Genomic DNA, 13,519 nt, shown 5'->3' with positions numbered 1-13,519 from the left:
CCCATACTATACTACCCATTTAAACGTAACCCATTTAAACTCATTGCAAAATCCTACAGATTCAGGCTATTAGGATAATTACATTTAGCCCATATAACAACAACGCCTCATACCTTTTACGAATTAATCACATTCTTACAGTCACACAACTCGTTAAATATAACCTAGGTACTTTTCTGTTCCATCAAATCAATTACACTCGATGCGATAGCTTGATACCACAATCTTCTCTATTAAATCCTAACATTACCAGGTTTGCAATAAATAGGAACTTCATTTTACCAAAACTACATACTAATTATGGCAAACACAGCGTCCATTTTTCATCTATCGCATTCTGGAACACACTACCATTATACATAAAAACACTAAAAATTCACGAATTCAAGAAACAACTAAAAGATTACATTCTGTCGAATACAGATGCCTAGTCCATACTCGCAACCATTCTTTCAGGGTGCCTTCATTTCATTTTTATTGCCATACCATTAGGTTTCTGTTTTTGCCTGACATATACATTCGAGTTAGCAAATTTACTGTGTTCGTCACGTCACCTACGCTGTTACTATATCAGTTGTCAACGAGATTGTGCTACAGTGCTTTTTTTTTCATGACATTTATGCAAATGCAATTCTTCAGTCATGCTATTCATGCTAAAACGTGTAATTTTTTCTATGTTAACGATTAGTTGTAACTGCTGTACTTTTGTTTTATTACGTTTACTTTGTAAAGGAGGTCCCATTGCAGTCTTTGACTTCGGAGCCTCCTTCTGAATATTAGCCACTTGTAATCTTTCTAATGATCTCAATAAAAACCGATTCTTATTCTGACTAGAATGATTGCAGAACCATGGCCACAGCTAGAGGCTATCGTGTCAGCAAACCATCGGCAGCCTAGTCCGAAAAGCAGATTTTGTACTTATAATGGGCGCAGGAGTCCGCGCACCTTCTTAATCTGTATTTAGTTAATTCATGAAAAGCTTTGAGATTTCTTGCTTTTTATGTTGTATTCACGGGTGGCAGTGCATAAGTCTGTTTCATGACAACAAATTCTAGTTGGAATTCAGCGTTTGTCCCCTTCTTTCATGTCCAATTTTAGTCTGCTGTTGCACTGTTCATGCCATCATAGGTTACACTAGCCTGGTCCAACATGTTGTTTACTTTGCAGCAGTGAACGACACCTTCCTAGTGCAAGCGCGGAATTACACCTGGTCCCGTTGCCGCAGGAACCAAGCCTGCATTCGCAGGGCCATACTATGCTCCCAATACAATATGTGCAGGTCAGGAACCCACAGCAACCTGTTAATCTTGCAGCAGTACACATGCGCGGCTCACGAACTTCCTCGCGCGTCCTGCACTTCCACGTGTCGTATCTTTCGCGATGCCAGCGGGACCCCAGCGTACACACATGGTTGCCGGCATTATGCAAAAGGTCTATAGCACCTAAATTTTACTCATAGTGGGAATGTTCTGGAAGACAACAAGTGAAAATGACATTGACGTTTTCCTTTGCAGGATTTGACAGAAGAGAAAGTGTTTTTCATCACCGCCTGCCTTGCCGCCTGCGCTTTGACTCCCGCTGACAACCTCTACGGCGGCGACTGCAACAAGGCGGTGATGAACTTCGCACCATTCGCCCGAGCCTTCGGTTGTCCCCTGGGCTCTAAGATGAACCCAGCGACCAAGTGCTCTTTCTACGACTGATTTTGTCACCTTCCCCTTCATGGCCTATATTTTGTGCGTCGGCTGTTGGCCCACTACTGTATAGTCTTCTTTTTTGTGTGTGTATGCCTATGCTGCGTAGCGCATAAGCACACAAGGCGCTTGGCAGTGTATCTACTGCGAACGTCGCTTAGAGTGCTCCAACGTTTTCGTGGTCAACTGCTTGATTTACGTACTGTTTTCCGTGCCCAAGTTCTTGCTAGAGCCATTGTTCATCATTCCGTTCTGGCTCCCTGTCTTTGAAGCGCTTGAGCTTTTTGACATCTTGTGCAATGAGTCCGAACTGTAGTTCAAACGTAGGCGATGTTCACTGATCAATTGATTCATCTCTGTAAATCCGCTTTTGTGGGTGACTATTCAGGGTCTTGAGAGTTTTTATTTTTATTTTCCCCAGAGGTGGATTCGTATATGCCTTTTATGAAATGCACTTTAAACTTCTGTTATATATGCAGCTTAAAAATTAGCTTGCGAATTGTAAATAACTTATTTTCTCTCGTTATGTTCTCAGTAACGCTACGGTATTTAATTTTACAGCAATCCTTTTCGGACTTATTGGTACTATATTTCGCCCCTCCGCCTTCTTTCTTTAATGTAAGTTTCTGGTTCAAATTGTTCTGATGGTTGAGTTTTAGAAAGGAACTTTTAATATGTTTTTCAAGGACTACGGCAGCCTGTATACAAAAGACTGAAAGGGTTTTCTGGTGCGACGTAGCTGCAGTACACGACAATGAGATCTTCAAACCGAGGAAGGTAACGACAAACCCTGCTTTGCGGACTTGTCATACGAGTGCTGCCACCCTATAAATCGAGATTGAGACCTCAAGAAGTGGTTATAACGGCACATTTTTCATATAAAATGAACTGAAGCGCTGGTATTCTTACTTAGCCGGGAATGCTTACTAAGTGCACGACGAATTGCTTACATTTCTACACCTATACGTACGCATTCTTTGACGTAGGTACATGAGAATAATATATAGTAACCTTCTATACGGCCACGACATGACAGTTTCCAGATATGACAGCTTCCGCCGTGAACCGGGGCACCTCCATAACACTTATCGTTAAGTGATCTTTAGCTGTTGACGGAAAGTGACATATTTCTAAAAGCCTCACAAAAACATTGAGCGCGCACATTATTTTTTTTTTTGATACTGGGGCTCTATAACGTAAAACTATTCCAAACTTTTCTATTCTAATTCTGCTATGAGCCCTGCACGATTGGTCAAAAACTTTTTTCGACCACGCCCACTTCACCTGTCTGTCACGCGACGTCACGAAAACCGCGATATGTCCCCATCTGATATGTGTACGCACTGATTATGCATGATTTGACAGAAAAAAGACACAGTTATTTCTGATTCGACCCTTTTTCGCCATTAGCCCTCGGCTATTGGTAAAAAGCTTTCGGGCTGCACTCACTTCACCTGCCTGTCACGCGACGTCACAAAACCGCACAAACTCACCGCGTCCAAGTGACATGTACGCGATGAAGATGCATTATTATGACGAACAAAACTGAATTTTCTTCGGAATAGCCGCAGGCTGCCCCGTTCCGAAAGGAATAAAAGATGGCTGCCGCCGATCGCTGAGACGCTGGTTACTCGCACCTGCCGGATAGCATGGGTGTAATTGCGTATAATAAAACTTCTTGCGGGACCGTGTAACGTTTTCGAGCACTTTCAGCATGTTTACCACCTCATTCTGCCAACTCTTCTTTGCTGAGGGTCAGTTTTAGCGTCCTTCCTAAGCTTCCGTTGCCGGCCGCCGCGATTTTCGACCAGCCACCACAAGCTAAGTAAGGAAAAGCCGACCAATCGCAGACGCCGGCGCCACCCTCTTCATCCGGTTATCGATTTTCAGTGCACTGGCTCTGCCCCAATGAATCTCTCTCCACTTGAGCGTTCTCCTCGCCTCTTGTCAGCCAATTAGATACGACAAGCCGCTCAGTGTAGGCAATGTTATTCGTTTTTCAAGCAAACAAAAGTGGCCTCCTATGAACGAGGAGAGCGTTTGATTGGTCTGTTCAGACAACCCTGCGGGTGACCGCCGGTGCTTGCGTCGGTGGTTACGCAAATTTGACGTCAGGAGATTGGAATAGAAACATATTGGAATAGTTTTACGTTACAGGGCCGCTGTTCACACTAGTTTCTGAAGCTGTTGAATAGGCTCGCTATTTTCTGATTGTGAAAGTATTAGCATGTGCACAGGTGGAGTCTAACTGCACAAAACAAATTACATGAAATTCTGCCGTTGTGTTGCTTTACTGGACCGCTGCGCAAACCTCAAGAGTGCAACGGCGTGCTGATTGCAGTGCGCATTTCGCTAGCGTTAAAATATTCCCTGTTTTGATGAAATTTAAAGGGTGCGCTTTAGCTCTGTGTTTATGCTAGTGTTTGCGCCGGCTTGATTTGTTGCAGTTATTACAATACACATGCACAAGTATATAATCTTTGGATAAGGCCATTAGTAAAGCAACTGCTATAGCAAACGTTTACTAAATTTTTGTCTATGCTCATGTCTTGACGGAAGGGCCACTGGTAGTGATCAGTCATCAAGGTAAACGCCTAATATGCACTTGTTACAAACGTTGCGTCTGACATTTATAAAGCTTTTACTAAGTAAAGTGAAGCCGGTGCGCTACCTCTTCAACGTGGCCGATACACCAAATTGGTAACACCTAGAAGATTGAAGAATGAAGCATTAAAATTTAAGAAAAATGACCGCCCTTCTACTACTGTGAAGAGGGGTGCAAGCGAAGCTCAGGGTCTGCGGCTCTTCGTTGTCGTAGCGCATCGGCTACGCGCTCCCTCACGGCGAGGTAGGCACGTCGATGACTAGCCCTTTCTCGAGCGACTTCCCGGCGGAATTCATGAAACGCCGCCAGTTCTTCGGCCGAACGAACGACGCGCTGCCCGCTCCCGCTGCCGTTCCTCCAACGCAGCCTGCTCTTCGGCAGGACGAGCCAAACGCGGCCTCGCCATCCGACTGCCTGGCCTGAACTGGTGGGAAACGGCGGGCGCGAGGCGAGCGAACACGCCGTCTTTCTCTATGAACACGCTATTACACCTTTTCCCTCCTCCAGAGGGAGGGGACGCCTGTGACTGGCTCGGGCCTTGCGCTGCGGCTACTTCATGCATATAAATCCGCGCTTTAACGGGCGCGTATGACGAACCGACAGTGGCCGAATCGAAAACCTTCTTTAAGTTACACACCAACACACTTCCCGTTAAGACCTGGCTTAGCAATAGACATCTTCGTACACGGAACAACTAACTGCTATTTATGCAAAAAAAAAACGAAACAATAGAAAATGTATTCCTAGACTGTTGGGGCCCGATTTTTCACTGGGAAATACTAAAAGCGCACATTGAAGAAGCAGTTACCCCTTGACCCATATGGTATACAATTCTTGCCAGTAAATACATCCGATGATATACCGTATGATCTAATTATGGTCCTGAGCCTCCACGCTTTCTGGGAAACGAGAACGGAATTTGTGCACGCAGGCCCAGTTGTTCATCCTGTTCGCGAACATGATTACATGCGAACATGATTACTTCATTTAAAGTGCGGTATGTCTGAGAGAGGTGTATCGTGCGCTCTCTAATCCACAAGAGTGGATATCTGTAGTTGACGATTTGATCTCGTTGAAAAAAATATGCAGATGCCACGCACTGTGGGAATCGATGTAAGCGAAGCTTTCCGTGCTGGATGCTTTGACGATAATTAGCGGTGATGTTTACGGTTAAGCATAATTTCTTCAACGTTTCCTCTAACATGAGAGTGGCGAGTTGATGTTAAACGTTATTGCGGGCGCCAGTGCTGTTTGTCTGTGTAGTACACAGAACGCGCAGTGAGAGGTGTTTGCTTGAGGCGTTGTGCGCCACATTTCGTAACCTCTGAGAGGACTGAGCATAGTCATTGGCGCACATGACATTGCATTGTGGCAGACGTATTAAACTTGAATTGGATTACGGGCCGGACGTGCCAAAACCACAATCGGATTATGAGGCATGCCGTAGTGACGAACTCCTGATTAATTTTGACAGCGTGATATTCTTTGACATGTCCCAAAATCTAAGTGCACGTACGTTTTCTATTTCGCCCCCGTCGAAAGGCGGCTGCCGCCGCAGGGATCAAATTCGCGACCTCAAGCAATGCCATAGCCGCAGAGCTATCGCGGCGGGCACGAAAGTGTTCGTTTGACGGTCGATCGCTTCCGTAGTGTCGCCTGGAGCCTGCGGTGCGCTTTAATTAATGTGGTTCTGCTTCTGCACGCCCTGCGTAGTTTGTCCGCTCGACATAGTTGCATGTTGTTTATTTTTCAGAAATAGCAACGTACTGTTTCGTAACTTGAACTTAAAGGGCCCCTCACCAGGTCTGGCCATTTTCGGCTGACATGCGCAGCGCACACAATTAGCGATAACGATCATGTCTGCAAAGTATTAGATCGCTACGTGCCGCGGAAACATCTCAAATTTTAAACAGAACGCCGTTTTTCCTTCTCCTCGCGGCCGCCGCGCTCCAAGCGGAACGGTGACGTAGTCGTGCCCATGCGCCTGCGTAGTCGTGTCCGCACTGTGACGTCGCTTGTGGTGGCATATGACTTCGAGGATTATTCAAGACAATCTTTTATCTGTGCGATCTGTTGCTCGAATTGACGAATTGAAGTTTAGAGAAATAAGAAAACACATAAACGGAATGTCTGCGTGTTTATTGCTTTACTTTGCACCGAAGCAAGAGATGTACTTCCGCTTCGTCTACTTGTTCCCACGGTCCTGCGGTCACATGGGCAGGTAGCAAAACTATGCCACTTTCTACCGTGTTCCAGCGCGCAATCATGCTCTGCATTCCGCTTGTTCTGCCTAAGTGTACGTGTAGCATTGAATTATACTTCTAGTCATGTTTCCTTGTGCACAGCGTGCAAAATTGTGCGCTGCGCGAACGAGACAACAGCTCGCGCATGACGCCGTCGGCGAAAGTGCGTAGCGCCGAAAAAAAAACGAGGAGCAAGAAAAAATGAAGGCGGGGCAAGTGACGTATGCGTCACGCGATCCTCGAGGTCCAGTATGGGAGAACGCAGGGAAGGAATTTCGCTTGCGGAGGCTAGACGGGGCGAGTGGAGAGAGCGTCTTGCTTGGCAATGAAACCCGCCTGCTGAAATCATGGGTTCGCGGTACTGAAATATTTGTATCTTGGCTATTAATCAGCCGATTTGAAAAAAAAAATTGAGACAGAACGCTCCCTAGAGGGCACGTAACAACGTCCAGCGTATAATCAAAATTTGCTATGGGGCCTGGTTAGGGGCCCTTTAAGCTTATCCAGTTTCCCCGCAACCACCGTCGTATAGTAGTAGGGTTTGTTTGCCTTATCACGTAACCCTCCCTTCCCTTGTATGGGAATCGCCTCTTCTCCTCCCTCCTCCCTACTGTTTATGGAACGCCGCCTAGAGGAAATTCTACCAGGCCGGGGTGCACCTGTGGGCATGTGATCATACGTCATCGTCATGGGGCCTTGGTGTCGGCGTGGGGCGGCGGCAGCAGTGGCATGCTTGAACGCGCGTCCGCGATGCCGTCAAAGGCATGTGGTCGCTGCAAAACGTGGTTGTTTGCTTGAATCTTTATTTCTGTGCGTGAATCGGCAATGGCGATTGACATCGCTGTCTACTGCCTGTTATGTGGGCCGAACAGGGTTGTGCAGAATTATAAGAAACTGCGAAACGCCTGGCAATTGTTGTCTGCCGCGGTGCAATGGAAATTACAAGTCAGGCCCCGAGGTGCACGTCTTCTCGTTCCCTAAAACCGACGAAGTAAGAAAAGCGTGGATACGTGCCATTCCACGTGAAAGCCCGGTCGTGTCAGCTAACTCCAGGGTAAGACATTCTGAATGTTTAAAATTTTCTGAGCAGGTTGCTTCTACCATTGGTTTGCAAGCCTTGCTTGCAACTCCTTTGTGGTACGTAAAGGCTAAATGCGTCACACATAGCCCGCGATGTCAAGTAACCACACTTATGCTAGGATATATATGAATTTTGTTTAGGTGTGCAAGCGTCACTTTAAAGCCGAAGACTTCGTTCGAGAAACAAGCTATGTTGACGAAGCCACCGGCCGCACAGTGACAACGTCGCTCTCACGTTTGCGGCTTCGACCTGATGCCGTACCGACGGTATTTCCCGATTGCCCAAGCTGCCTGTCGAGAGAAGGGACTAGACGAGAGGAGCCGGAGAGCAAGTGGATGCGCTCAGACTCCGCTACCTTTGAGAAAGTGCTTGCAGAGTCATTTATCACTGCCCAGAATGAGGACGACGCAGACAAGCTTTGTGATTTGAAAGAATTGGCAAACTTCGTTCGAGGCAAGCAGCTGACATCTTGGCATGTCATCGAATGCCATGAACACGTCATTTTGGATCACATTTGTAACTATGAGGCTCCTTGGAATAAATACTATGTTGTTATAAAAGCAGACCTAACTCTAACAGTAATTCGACGTTAGGATAGATAGTTGGGCGTGTTGGTTAAGCATGACCTGAAGTGAAGGCGCGACAATGACGGTGGACGAAGAGGGAACAAACACACAGGGCACCATGTCCCGTAAATGTCGTGTTTTCTGCCCCCCGCAAGCTCTCTAAGCTCTGCAGAATGACCAACCCTTTTTTCGGCAAGGCACGGGCTTGTGTCGCAAAACACGATAACAAATACGTAGGTTGTCAGGCAGGAGTCGTTTATGAGATTTCTTTAGATTGTGGTAGAAAATACGTGGGCCAAACAGAGCAGTGCCTGAATGACAGGTTGAAGTAACATAATAACAAAGTCAACAGTGGCAGGAAGGGCCACCTGGCAATTCGTTGTAGAAATTGCAAATGTAAGCCAGACTTCTACGCCTGCGCTGTGGTGGCCAGAAGCCATGAAAAATGGGTTCGATTAATAATTGAGGCCAAAAGGATCATTGAGGCAGGTAATAAGTGCGTAATTGTTGCATCAATATCACTATAACGCAAAGAACTGCTTTACCTGAACCAGAATGCGCACTGAGAGACTGTGATTGCGCTCCCTGTATAAAACAGTGGCGTTTTTTCCTGATTTAACATTGTTGGAAGTGGCACCCTGTGTGCGTGTGTGTGTGTTCCCTTTTCGTCTACCGCCGTTGTCGCGCCTTCACTTCAGATTTAACAGTAAATGTCGCAAAAGCACCAGTGAAGCGGCTCGACTCCAAATTGCTAGATTCGTCGGCGGTCGACAGCAAACGACGGCTGCTGAAGTTGCTTGAGGGAATCGAGAGGTTCGACAGCGCCGTGAGTTCAAGTTCTCAAAACTCGGGTATGGACATCTGCGGGACTGTCGCTTCTCTTCTGAGCAAAATATGTAACACAAGGAGACGATGACTTCCCGGGCATTCAACTGCTCACCGAGCAAGTGCAGCTGATGTCAACAAAAAAAAGAACGACGCCGCTACTCTATTGACTTCATGGTGTACTGCTGCATACTTTTTACAATACCGCCCCATGCATACAAGTACATACGGGAGCATCTTCATGCCACACCCAAGGACCATTCGGTCAATATGTTCATCATTCGGGATCAACCCGCAATTGGAGCATCAAGACTGTACATTATTCCTCTGCTACATGGCCAAGAAGAAATCTGATTTGAATGAGCAGCAGAGCTACGTGACTTTGATGGTGGATGAAATTCACGTAAAGCCATTTCTTGACTACAAGGGAGGCAATATCGCTGTTATCGCATTGAATAACGCAGAAGCAGCAAATCGTGCATTTGTATTTATGGTGCACAGCCTCATGTGCAAGTTTAAGGAGGTAGCACACATCGTACCCGTGCATAACGCTAATGGGGAACTTCTGCACAAGGTTCTGGGAGACGTTATTAGCGGCTTAGAAAAAATTGGATACAAAGTCATGTGCGCTGTGACTGACAACGCTGTAAATCAAAGCGCGACGATGCCTTTTAAGTACTCTGTGACCAAGGCCCCCGACACAACAACTGTGCGCAACAACTTGTTAAAGCAAAATGACCAGTGTTTATGGTTCCCTGAGTTTGAGCCAAGCACAGCGGGCGAGCGGCGCGTGTAGTATGCGCATTTTAAGACAATCAAAAACGCATATAATTTAGAGAACGAGCAGTTACTTCGGTACGGCTACACTTAGTCCAGGAAAGCTGTTTCTCCGACAGACATTGGGAAACAGAATGTTAAACCTGCTTTGCAGATATTCAGTGAGTCCGGACCGAATGTACTTCGAATGATTGGAGCCAAGCACAACTTAAAACACCATGAAGAAACCGCCGGCTTCATAGAAATAATAGTAAGGTGGTGGAAAGTTGTCAATGTCAAAACCCCTTTGAAAAGATTCAGACTAAGGGACGACTTTCAAAAAGCCCGTCTACCCTTCTCCATTCGACTCTAGGGCTTCCCTTTTGAGCGATTTCTTGGACTCCTTGGAAGAATGGAAGGAAAGGAGGGTGGGCGCCTGTAAGTTGTCTGGTAAGACACATGGCGCTCTGGTCCAGACGACTCAGGCATTTATTGAAATTGCCCGATACTGCTTTGAGGAGCTCAAGGTGTCATTTGTGCTTCTTCCGAAGTTCCTGACCGACCTTCTAGAAGACCGCTTTGGGTGTTACCGGCGACTGGCTGGCTCGCAATATCATTTGTCCGTAAGACAAATCCATGAATGTGAAAACAAATTGCGACTACAGAGCTAACTTCCACAAGTGAGCGCGATGCCTGTAATCGACAACTAGAGAAATAAAAATTGGGAAGAAATGCAAACGCAAGCAGCCGTGCTAAGCGGAAAATTCCACATTGTTGTGACCGAACAGGCGCTGTCAAAACTGAAGGATGCCGTTCCAGTCATTGTTTATGTTGCTGGTTACTCGGTGCACATCGCTCTGAAGAGGTTGAAATGCGACAAATGCAAAGAGCTCTTGACAATTGACAAGACTGTCGCAGGTTCGCCCGAAAATCACATGCACAGTATTGTCAAAGAAATTGACAGGGGAGAGCTGTTTTACCCAGCAATACCAGCTGTGAATGCTGTGGCTCACAATTACGTTGTCGTGGAAGAGCCTTCCAAACGTGCGGAATTTCGAAGGGTCCAAAACCAGCGCCAAGTGGCCACGGAACCGACACTCCAACTGCTCAGCGATGAGGAGCCTTCAGACTTTGACGTCTGTGAAAAGGCACACACGAGTGAGCTGGCGCTGAAATATATGTTGTGGTGCAGCACAAACATTCTCCTAAAAAATTTCTGCCGGCGATTGAATGACAAGGTGAATGACCCTGACAACACGGCTAAAAAGTGGAAGCTGCAAACTCTAACGAAAAAATGAACAGAACGCCGGTCCGTGTAGAAACCCCCCCCCCCCCCCCCCTGCATCTCTATTTTCTCACGCACACAACTATTATGCGGACTTCTGCTCAACCGTCCGGCTGACGTCACGGAGGCAGCCCCTGACCTTGAGCCAGTCTAGGTGGCGTTGGTTTGTCTACGTCCCCTCTGGACTCGCACGTTTGCAGAAAGGGAAGCGCTGCAGTTTCTGCAATTATTCTGAGGGGAGCCACAGGTAATTACAGCTGTCAAGAGGCTATGGTGCCTAAATAGGTTAAATAGCTCAAAAGTGAGCTAAATAGGGAGCATGATGCAAGGAAAGTAGTGGAAGAAAGACTCAAGCAGCCGAGGAAAAGTTTAACAGGGCCGCCATTGTGAACGAGAATGGTTGGGACAATGGAACGCAGTCCGCGACGTGACAGGAGAAGGAGTATCAGCAAAGCAGGTGGAATGCCTGCAACGTGGGGAGGAGGTAGCCGGAAAGAGCGGCACCAACCTTGAGGCCGCCACACACAAATAGCAGGAGCGCAGGGGTCAGTGCCCCTTGTGGAGTCCGAATCACGCGGAAAAAAATTAAATTGAGGTTTTACGTGGTAAAACCACTTTCTGATTATGAGGCACGCCGTAGTGGAGGACTCCGAAAATTTCGACCACCTGGGGTTCTTTAGCGTGACCTTCTAAGAAATTTAAGTACACGGATGTTTTCGCATTTCGCCCCCATCGAAATGCGGCCGCCGTGGCCGGGATTCGATCCCGCGGCCTCGTGCTCAGCAGCCTAACATCATAGCCACTGAGCAACCACGGCGGGTAACACGCGGAAAAGGACAAAGGGAATCAGGCAGGGGTAGGAGAAAATGAAATGGTGATTATCGCCGGTGACTCAAACCTGGCTAGGTGCTCAGAAGCAGTTGTGGAGAGGGTGAAAAGCGATGAAAGAATGGCGGTAGGGACAATTCCAGGGCGGAACCTGGGTTCCATCGTGGAGCGAGCAAAAGCAAAGTTCCCGGAAAATGCCCACGGACGCAACCTTGTCGTAGTAGCAGGTTCGATAAATGACGTCCTAAGCAGAAAAGGGACAGGATTAGCCCAGCGCTTGGCCAAAGGGGTAGACGACTTGCGCGAGCTGTCACCCTCACGCGCAGATCGTGCTGTGCACGGTGCCGGGGGTGCCTGGATGTGACAGTCACGTACAAAGAGCCGTAGTGGCTGCTAATGAGGCGATATGGAAAATGAGCCGAGAGCAAGGTTTCGAGGTTGTCGAAGTAAACAGGGAGGTGAGAAGGTGTGGTGGTTTTGAACGAGATGGGATCCACTTGAATTACAGGCTTGCATGAGAAGTGGGCTGGCGACTTGCTGGTCGCGCTGTTGCTTTTTTAGGGGGCCCACGGGCGCTCAGGAGGCCAGAAAAGGTAGTAATAAAGAAGGGTCCCTTAGGGGACCTTCTTTATTACTACCTTAGCATTATTACCTTAGCATTACTACCTTACATTACCTACTATAGCATCGCCGTCAATAACAGAAGAAAAGAGGAAAGCAAGAAAGAGAGCTTGTCATGCAATAGGCTACATAAACATGCAGGGCGGCAGAAGAGAGGAAAAGTGGGGAAAGATTGAGGAGCAGGTAAATAGAGAAAAAATAGGGGTGTGTGCGGTTACACAAACGCCCCTTAGAGACTCGGAAGAGCCGCCAGTGATTGAGCATTATGTTTGGGAAGGGTGCAACAGAACCAAGTCGGAAAGAAAGGGAGGGGGAGTCGGAATGCTCATCCATCAGGGAGCCAAATGGAAAAAAGTTAATTCAAAATGTCAAGAGCGTCTTTGGTTATCAGGTACAATGAGTGGAAAAAAGAACTTGGCTGGGCGTTACGTATTTGTGGACAGTAAATAATTGCACAGAGAAGAATAAAGAGTTAGTGGAATGATTAAGTGCTGATATTAAGGGTCTCGGGAATGATGCCGAAATTATCCTATTAAGTGACATGAATGCCCACATACAGGATTTAGATGGCTATACCGGCAACAACGGGAAGTCAATGCTGGAGCTTTGTGAGCAACATACCCTCATTATCGTGAATACAGGGCCTAAGTGTGCAGGGCAGATCACGTGGGAAGTGGGAAACCGGCAATCGACCATTGATTATTGTCTGATGAGAGAAGTAATTCATGATAAGTTGAAAGAAATGGTCATTGACAAGGAAGTGTATAGCAGCGCAGGGAATGACCAAAAACGCATCATATTGAAAACGGGATATGTAGTTGGGAAAGAGAGCAAGGAGTGCAAAATCACCAGTCCAAATTTGAACGCTGAACAAATAGCAAATATGGTCACTAGAGACCAGGAAGAACTTGTCAAATGGCCAAGTATAGAGTGGGAATATAGTGAGCCTCTAAGTGCAATACCGACAGAAATACGGAAAGAGAAGCAACATGGTTCGTTGGAAAAGAAAACAGAA

At 46.9% G+C, this 13,519-nt stretch overlaps 1 pseudogene; it reads left to right on the top strand.

The window, feature by feature from the left end:
- The first annotated feature begins 6,467 nt into the window (after window positions 1–6,467).
- On the top strand, window positions 6,468–11,068 carry LOC140219588 (uncharacterized; annotated as a pseudogene).
- Window positions 11,069–13,519: the final 2,451 nt, after the last annotated feature.

The sequence above is a fragment of the Dermacentor andersoni genome, chromosome 7 (assembly GCF_023375885.2).
Source record: "Dermacentor andersoni chromosome 7, qqDerAnde1_hic_scaffold, whole genome shotgun sequence".
Lineage (NCBI taxonomy): Eukaryota > Metazoa > Arthropoda > Arachnida > Ixodida > Ixodidae > Dermacentor > Dermacentor andersoni.
The sequence above is the reverse complement of the archived record's forward strand: the minus strand, read 5'-3'. Positions and strand labels throughout refer to the sequence as shown.